This window comes from Sceloporus occidentalis, unplaced genomic scaffold (assembly GCF_023333645.1).
Source record: "Sceloporus occidentalis isolate IW3139 unplaced genomic scaffold, rSceOcc1.0.p SCAF_1, whole genome shotgun sequence".
Classification (NCBI taxonomy): domain Eukaryota; kingdom Metazoa; phylum Chordata; class Lepidosauria; order Squamata; family Phrynosomatidae; genus Sceloporus; species Sceloporus occidentalis.
In genome coordinates, this window is record NW_028316981.1 from 199,276,646 (window position 1) to 199,286,329 (window position 9,684).

At 44.8% G+C, this 9,684-nt stretch overlaps 1 pseudogene across 1 annotated transcript; it reads left to right on the forward strand.

Moving 5' to 3' along the window:
• Positions 1-767: 767 nt before the first annotated feature.
• On the forward strand, positions 768-2,353 carry LOC149323225 (tripartite motif-containing protein 14-like; annotated as a pseudogene). The gene is made up of 2 exons (XR_016272512.1): positions 768-1,211; positions 1,758-2,353. The product of XR_016272512.1 is annotated as a tripartite motif-containing protein 14-like (transcript).
• The last annotated feature ends 7,331 nt before the right edge of the window (positions 2,354-9,684 follow it).

A 9,684-nucleotide genomic window follows, 5' to 3' on the forward strand; every position in this document is an offset into this window, starting at 1 on the left:
GAATGATCTTGGAAAGTTAGAGGAAGTATCAGTTATCGTGTCAGAAATCTCAGTGTTGGAAGGATTCCCAAAAGTCGTCCAGTCCAAAGTGTGCTTATTATATGTTGCTGCAGCAACTCTGGACCAGAAACTGCTAGAAGAAACACACATATAAGTAGAGGTGGCAGGTGGACCAAGCCTATTGGTGCTGTGCTGTGAGAGTCAGTCCTTGCAGAAGTGGGCTGGTGAGAGCTGACAGATTTGCCTGCATACTAGCACCACTTGTTTTTGACTCTGGAAAAAGTGCAATTGCAAGCATAATGCACCATTAGAACAAGAGTGCATTATTACATGAAGTGATTCTGCCAGAAAGAGTTTGCCTTACTGTCTTCTGTTTTCCTTTATATTTAGATTGGGCAAACAGGAGGTAAAGTTCAGGTTTGGACTATTTGTTATTCTAGGTAATGATGAAAATTCAAGGCAATGAGAGAAGTGCTTTTCCTTGTTTAAGAATTCTGTATTTTAGCGATGCGAGTCATGGTAATGTAGTGGTTTAAGTTTTGAACTCATGTGATGGTCCAAATCCCAGTTTCACAAGTCAGACTCTCCTAGGGGCTGTACAGGCTGCTTCTTTTAGTGCCAGATCGGGGCCGCAGCAACCGCACACCGTGGCCCTGATCTTGCCTTTCCATGGAGCACAAGGAGCCACAAAAAGTGGCTTCTTTCTGCGCCACATAAAGGGCGCCATAGCTGCCAGTGCCATGGCTCTTCGACGCTCCTTAGGCTCTACGTCATGTAGGCACAATGCCAGAGGAGTGCCATGACGCTGCCCGCTGTGCGGTGCAGCACACAGCATCATGCCAGCCTGTGGGCAGATTTGAGGTGTGCATCATGTGGACGCCATGGCCCAACTTGGCATCCAGGCCAGCCTTAATAGCCAGTCTGTACAGCCCCTCAGTCTCAAGGGATGGCAAAGGCAAATCTTCTCTGAAGAAACTTGTCAAGACCCCATGATAGGTTCACTTTAGGGTTGCCATAAGTCAGAAAATTACTTGAAGGCATACAACAACAGCACATCTACTTCATGAACGCATCCTTTCTGAGTTGCCTGTTTTGTTTTTCTTTTTTTGTTTGTCAAGATATTTTTAGTAGCCTCAGCAGCACCTTCAAGAAGGAGCCAGGAACCTTGCTGAAAGTGAACTCCTGCATAGACCGGTCCCTTTTCTTAAAACGTATGTATTGTCTATGCAAAGTTGCACTGTGTGTTTCAATGCTGTCAGCCGTGGTTTGAAACTCCAAGTCTGGAAAAGGAGGACTTCTGGTCACCTTGTTTCATTGAAGGATTGTAGAAAAACAGAAAAAATTCTGGATTCATAAACTCAAGACTGTAAAATGGGCTCAGCCTAGAGAAGACTTTGTCCATTTAGGATTGTTAATGATAGGATGTCCTAGACTGTGACTATGACTGTAAGTTCTCTTTTATTTTAAACAACTGAAGAAAGTGGAAACTGAAACATTCTGGCGCATATAGGAGTGATGTTTAAAAAACAGAACTTAACCAATTAATAAAGTTCTGTTTTTTAAACATCACTCCTATATGCGCCATGCACCGAGTTCCTGTATATTGACATGGGCAAAATAGACATGCAGGTGCTGTTTTGGGGCAAAACTATGTCTTGGGTTATGAGCTGCTGCTGTTGTGTAAATAAAGTTATCCTTTGTAGAACTTCAGGTGGGTCTTGATAGGTGATGTGTCATCTCTGAATATTTCCCTACAGATGCAAGAACCCCCACGCTGGAGATAAATAGTTTGCATCCCAGGCTGACCTTGTCTGAGGACCGTCTTTCTATAAGCTACTGCTGGAGGAGAAAACTGTACCCTTCGCACCCACAAAGGTTTGACAAGCTCTGGCAGGTCTTGAGCAGAGATTCCTTCCTTGCAGGGAGCCATTACTGGGAAGTGGATTTACTTCAAGCTCAGCAAGGATGAGGGATTGGGGCAATGTATCCTTCTATCAAGAGAAAAGAGGACCCTGAATTTTGCCGTCTGGGCTGCAACCGGGCATCTTGGTGTATCAAAAGGTTTGACTTTTGAATATTGGGCATTCCGTAATGGAGAGAGAACCCCAATTCGGACAGAGGAAGATCCTGAAAAAGGAGAGATTTTTCTGGATTATGAGGCTGGCGTCTTGTCTTTTTACAACGTAACAGACGGGATGATTCACCTACACACATTTCATGCCAAATTTACTGAGCCAGTTTACCCTGCGCTGAGGGTGTGGCAAGGAACAATAACAATATGTAAGATAAACTAAAGGCTGATAGCAACAACAACAAAAAGATGGAACTGAACTCTTGCTTCTCATCAGGCTATAGAAACGACACTTCTCCATAACTATTCCAATAGGTACTTCTGATTTTTTTTGAGTAGGGGGAGAAAAGAGTAGCGATACTGTATAGAACTGAATCACTTCTTAGATGGCAATTCATTTTCCAAGAAGACAGCTTTATGTATTGGGATGTTTCCTGCATGTACAAATGTACAGATTTGTTATTGGGTGTAGAAATTCTATGTTTCTAGGAATTTCAACTTTCTTAGTCACTTTATAGAAGCAAGTCCCTTGTCCAAATAGCTGTGTATATTTGTGGTACGCACTCTGATATTTCAAGTGCTCTATAGTCCTTGATATAAAGTTTCTGCATCTCGACATCAGTTTTTTTTTATATAGACTCTATATATAGAGCCTATATAATGTCTGACTTTATAGAGAGACAGTGTGGCATAGTGGTTGCAGTATCGTACTACAGTTCTGGAGACTGGAGTTTGATTCCCTGCTCAGCCATGAAACCGACTGAGTGACCTTGGGCAAGTCACATGCTCTCAGCCTCAGTGGAAGGTAATGGAAAACCTCCTCTGAACAAATCTTGTCAAGAAAACTCCATGATAGATTTGCCTTCAGGTCACCACAAGTTGGAAACAACTTGAAGGCACACAGAAACAATATAGATAGTTTTTTGTGGGTTTTTTGGGCTATGTGGCCATGTTCTAGCAGAGTTTCTTCCTGAAAGAAACTCTGCTAGAACATGGCCACATAGCCCAAAAAACCCACAAAAAACTATGGATGCCGGCCAGGAACGCCTTCGACTTCACAAACAATATAGACTTTGAATGGTCTATACCAGGGGTAGGCAACCTTTTTGAGCAGGGGGCCGGGTTGCTGTCCCTCAGGCGACTGGGGGGCCGAAGCCAGGGGTGGAGCTTCAACCCTCCGGGGCGGGGCCACCTGCCGGGGGTGGAGCTTCCACCCTCCGGGGCGGGGCCGCATGCCGGGGTGGAGCTTCCACCCTCCGGGGTGGGGCCGTGGGTCGGGAGATGGAGCTTCCACCCTCCGGGGCGGGGCCACCTGCCGGGGGTGGAGCTTCCACCCTCCGGGGTGGGGCCGTGGGTCGGGGGGTGGAGCTTCCACCCTCCAGGAGCGGGGCCGCATGCCGGGGGCGGAGCTTCCACCCTCCGGGGGCGAGGCCTCCCCATCTTTGCTGGCCCCTGACAGGGCCCCAGGCCCCGTCAGAGATCGGCAAAAATGCTGGGGGGGCCACCAGCGCTGGAGGGCCCCCTGGAGGGCCCCAGAGACGGCACTGGGCCTCCCAGAGGCCCCCTGCCGCCCTCGGAGCCCTCCTGGAGGGCCCCGGAGACAGCACCGGGCCCCCCAGAGGGCCCCTGCCGCCCTCAGAGCCCTCCTGGAGGGCCCCGGAGACAGCACCGGGCCCCCCAGAGGCCCCCTGCCGCCCTCCTGGAGGGCTCCGGAGACGGCAGCGGGCCTCCTAGAGGCCCGCCGCCACTGCCGCCGCGGCCACCCGTCGCGGCTTTTCGCCGTTCTGGGCGCCGCCATTTTGGGCGAAAAAATGGCGGTGCCCATAGCGGCCTCGGGGGAGGTCGCGCGAGACTTCGCTGCCATTTTGCTGCCCAAAATGGCGGCGCCCAGAGCGGCAAAAAGCCGTGATGGGTGGCGGCGACGGCGGCAACAGTAGCCAGGGGCCGGTCACCAGGCCTCCGCGGGTCGCATCCGGCCCACGGGCTGGAGGTTGCCAACCCCTGGTCTGTACAGTGGCTTTTTCCCCATAAAATGAAATGTCTTTCCAGGTTTTTCCTGAGTTGTTGTAAGCAAGCTTTTCTCCATTTATTCCCAAAGGGAAACACCCACCCTAGTTGTTATTAAAAGACACAATGCACCAATTCAACGCAAGGAGCACCATAACATAAATGGGGGTGCCTTCCACAGATATGTTTTTTTATCCAGGAATGCTTTCCTAATGTGATTTTCCTTGCAAGAAATCAGGACAGTTGGGTAAAGTGCATAAAGTGACTTTTGTCTAGGTTTTCTCTGTACAGAATTGCAGCAACTTGTGTTTAAAAAGGTTGTTGTTTTAGTATAAAATACAGTTGACTGTATTGGCGTATGTTTGGTTTAAGACCCCCATAGATGCTAAAAACTACAGGACCTCAACCCTCATTATTGTATGGGCACCAACATGTGTGCATCTGCATCTGAGCATCCACGTGCATGCGCCACTATTGACAGTCCATACATGGCCAGGCTCCCGATACAGAAGGTCAACTGATACATACAGATGCAATTTTTAAAACAAGAAGAATCAGAGCCCTTTTATCATCAGTTCTTTAGTATGTGAAAAGTACTTTTAAGCAAGTTACCTTTCAGCCTTGAAAGAACAACATGCTTCACTAGTTCTGGAGTGGGGGCCGTAAGACTTCCAAGGCCTTGCAGTGGAATTAAACATTGGCCTCTCTACTCTGTCTTGTTTTGTGCAGCTGCAGCATAACTTGCAACTTCCCTCTCTCAGTATGTTTGTTATTGTTAACTGCCTTCGAATTGACCTAGACTCATAGTGACCCTGTGAATGAGACATTTCCAAGACCCCCTATTCTCAACCTCTCTGCTTAGGCCCTACAGGCTCAGGTCCATGGCCTCCCTGATTGAATATAGGTGTGTGCTCTTCCTCTCTTTCTACTACCCTCTGCTTTTCCTAGCATTATTGTCTTTTCAAATGAGTCACACTTTCTCACGATGTAGCCAAAGTATGACGAAGTATGACAGCCTCAGTTTAGTCATCTTGGCTTCCAGGGAGACTTCAGACTTGGTTTGTTCTAGGACCCATTTGTTCCGCTTTTGGGCTGTCCACAATATTCCCAGCACTCTTCTTCAGCACAACTCCAATGAGTAAATATTCTTTCTATGGGCCTTCTTCCCTGTCAGCTCTCCCATCCATACATGGCAATTGGAAAAACAATAGCTTGGATGAGTCTAACTAGTGTTCAGTTCTGTATCTGTAGTATGTTTGACCAAGTATGTATATCTTCCGTTAGTATGATGGAGAGCAAATTAAGAAACGCGAACCACTAGTTACCTGAAATATAACTGGAACAGTCTTGGGCTTGAAGAGTTGTCAAATGATCTTGGTGTAATTTGTGGAAATTTACTTAATTCCCTTTTTTCTTTTTATACAAACAAAATTCTTTCAGGGAAGAGCTTGGAGCTCTGATTGCATGTTTGATGTGCCAAACAGGAGCTCAGCACTGATAACTGAATTCCTGAACCCTACAAATGGCAAAAATAATAAAGTTGTCTGGGTGCCTTGGGAAGTGTCTACTTTATCTACTTAAGTGACTGATAACTGACTCAGAATGAGATGCAGTCTGCTCCTGTTTTCAGTGAGTTGGGATTGGTACAAGAGCAACTAAAAACAGCATATTCAGGGGTAGTCCAATTGCGCATGCAAGAAAATGCAAGAAAAGCCACAGTCCACAAAACAGTGGGAATTTTATTGGACCAGCTAAAAAACATAAAACACATCATACAAGCTTTCAAAGATTCACTGGCTTCTTCATCAGGAAAGTAAGATGTAGCCCTACTCAGAAGCTGAACTACTTGGCAATGTGTTTCTCCCTTGTGTCCCCCATCCCCCAGTAAAGCTCAATAGTAATCCAATCATATGATACAATCATATTGTAATTTCCTAGCTTTGTATACACACACATTCCTGCCCACAATGGCAGCAAGAGCTTTAAGCTAAAGTATGGTGATATCTTTGGTTCAGGTCCCTATGCACTTACACCATTTTTTGGGGCCCTGCCCATTACTGGAACATGATCCTCATGCAGAAAACCTCCAAAGTTTGACCCTCCGGTTGAGAAAGGCGGGGATGTCTCTTTTTCTGGTACTGTTATAGCCTTTCTGTTCCCAAGACAGCTGTCTTTCTAGGTTCTGTCCTTGGCAAGCGCTGTTCAGTACTTGGGATGGAGAGGCCAAGAGAACTTCTCAAACAAGAGCTCAGCAAGAATGCCCCATTTTTACCCATTGTTCAGCTCCAAGCCTGCTTTTAACTGTCAGGGCACCAAAGGAGCTGCCAGGATTCGCCTATGACTTTTGGAGAACCAGAAGCAGAAAAAACAACAAACTTGTTCTCATGGACACCAATTGTAGAAAGCAAATCTGACATTTTATTGTTTTCATTATTAAAAAAAACCCCACTAGCCATTCTTTTGTCATTTTCTTAAGGCAAACATTAACAGAATGCATAATTGTAATTTGAAAGAGGACTGGGCAGATATTTAGTCAAACCAACAGCAGAGGGATTTGGAGTATGTTGGCTCACTTCCTCTGGGATATCTACATACTGGGACAACACATGCCAAAGCCACATTCTTGGATTCTGCAATTGTTACATTCCATGGAACACCACAGGCTTCATATCCCTAGATGCTTATGCAAAAGTAATGCCCCATTATAGGGGTCCAGGAAGGACACTGTGAGCTGATGCGCCTGATAGCCCAACTAGTGGATAGGCCTAAACTGACAACAAATGACTCACAAGTGAAAATGAACCTTTGGACCACTGTTACCAACATTTGCAAACACCTTTATTGTTCAAAATCATCAAGGATAATGCAAGATTATTTAAGCACAATTAAAACTACAGAAATCAAAAACCGGATAAAATGATTATGAATCAGCTGCACAGGCTTATTACAGGCACATTGATTTTAAAAAATGACATAATGGACAAAGGTTTGATCTCCTACATCCCAAACTTTCCTCAGCACTAAACCCAGGATCTTATTTCCTAATGAGCTAGTTTCTATTTGCAAATTTAAAGAACATATATCTAGATCCCATGGTAAAGAGCGAGGCCACAAATTTACAAGTGGTGTTAAATGTTCACCTATGTTTGTGCCTTCCTAATGCATGAAAGGCTTCTTTAACATTGAGTTTTACAACAGTTCACCTCCCATTTGGTAGCTACAACTGGAGCCATGCTCCATTCCAGCACTTAAAATACACTTACAAGGTGTGCCAGAAGTCATGCCTCAGAGACAATTATTCAGGTTGAGTCTCCCTTATCTGGATTACTTCACTGGACTAAAACTTTGCTCCATGCCTTCAGGCTATGTGTGTAAAGTGTATATGAAACATAAACATTTAGAGTTGGGTTCTATATCCAAGATATCGCACTATGTTTATGCAAAAGACTTCTAGACTAAATCTAGGAGATACATGGGGGAAAGATACCAACAAACCACACAAATTGACAAACCAGGGAAAACCCAAAAATATGAGGTCAAAAGAAAGAAACAGAGAAGGCACCAGGAAGACAGGTGAATGAGAGAAGGGGAAAGAAGAAGAGGAGGAAGAAGGAGAAAAAGAAGTAATCTAGCCAATTCTAACAAGAGAAAGAAAAACAGGTAAATAAATAAAATTATTGTTTTTTTATTTAAGGGGGATTAGATTAAATTAACTCTAAATTTTCATGTAAAAGAAGATAAAATGTATATAAAGATTATATGATGGAATATAAAGGGATTAAATTCTGTACAAAAAAAGATCTTTTGGAAATAATATGTTTGAAATATGGGAAAGAATTTGTTTCATTGTCAAAAAAAAGATAAAAGGGTTTAGTCTTATATAGTAACCTAAAAATATAATTAAAAGAAATAATCAAAGATAGTGAGGGCCATTATGAAGGAATAGAGGTTGAATTACAACCACAAAATATACTGATGGTAGGCATCTATGGTACATTAGAGAATAGAGATAAATTCTACAGGAAACTAAAAAAGAGTAAATTGATTATAATTAAGAGAGAATACTAATGCTCAGGGATTGGAATGGAGTATTAGATCCTAAAATTGACAGGAAATAGAAGAAAAGGTAAGGAATAATCAGAGGAAACTCCCCCCCCCAAAAAAAAACAACAACCACGTAATGGGACAGTTTTCATTAGTTGATGGATAGAAGTAAAAGTATGGATCAGCCAAAGACTATACTTTTTTTCTGACAGACATGTATCACTCTCATGAACTGACATGGTTTTAATGTCTAAGGTATTAATAAAGATAAATAGAGGTACAAAACAAGATTGCCCCTTATTCCTGCTACTATTTTGCCATGTAATTGAAATATTGATTAAAAGGATATGAGAAGATAAAGAAGTCAAGGGAATAAAAATTAGAAGTAACGCGTATCAGATTAGAGCATTCATGGATGATTTATTTTAGTTTTGGAAGATCCTCTGGAGAATTATTAGAAGAATTTAGTGAAATAACTGGTTTAAAAATTTAGAATTCTTATTTAGTGAAGGTTCAGTCAACACACTCCAACCCTTCTGAAGTGCTTGTCTCTTTCTAGAAACTATCAAGGATTTCTACAGTCGTCCCTCCGAATTCAGGGCTTTGGAATTCACGGGTTTGATTATTCGCGAGGTTGCCGTTTCACCCTCCTCCCTCCCCTCCGTCTAGGGTTGCCAGAATTGTCCACTAAAATCAGGGACAAAATGTGGAACAAATTCTAGACCAAACTGTAGGACAACTGCAGGACAAAACTCAGCCCAAAATGTAGGACATTTAAGAAAAATGGTGGACCTTAAATGTCCCACATTTTGGGCTGAGTTTTGTCCTGCAGTTGTCCTACATTTTGGTCTAGAATTTGTCTTAGATTTTGTCCCTGGTTTTAGTGGACAATTATGGCGACCCTACCTCCGTCCATGGCACTCCTTTCAATCCCTTCCTTCCCCTCCACCATTACCTCCTTCTTTCACCCCCCTGCGTAGCTTAGTCTCGGGGTCTGGGATGGGGTCTTCCCTCAGTCCAGTGGAGAGTGAGCTAGGGTGCGGGGGCCACCAGGGCCTGTAATCTATGCCCCACCGGCCGGCCGCCATGGCAATTTCCCTTTCCCACTGGGTGCATGCCCCACCTCGCTTCACCGTGACCAATGAGTCCCCCCTTGCTTTCCCTCTCTGCCTCATTGCTGTGGAGCTGGATCAGCTGATCCAGTTCCAAGACAATGGGGCAGAGAGAGGAAGCAGAGATTCTCCCCCCTACTCCTTTTCTCTGACCCATTGCCTTGAGGCCGGATCAACTGAGCTGGTTCCAAGGCAATGGGGCAGAGGGTTCCCGTGCTTGCTCCCTTTTTCTGCCTCATTGCCTTGAGGCCGGATCAGCTCAGCCGGCTACAAGGCAATGGGGCAGAGGGTCCCCCCGCTTGCTCCCATTCTCTGCCCCATTGCCTTGGGGCTGGACCAGCTGAGCCAACACCAAGGCAATGGGGCAGAGGGTCCACTCGCTTGCTCCCTATCTTACCCCCAATGCCTTGGGGCTGGATCAGCTGAGCCAGCTCCAAGGCAATGGGGCAG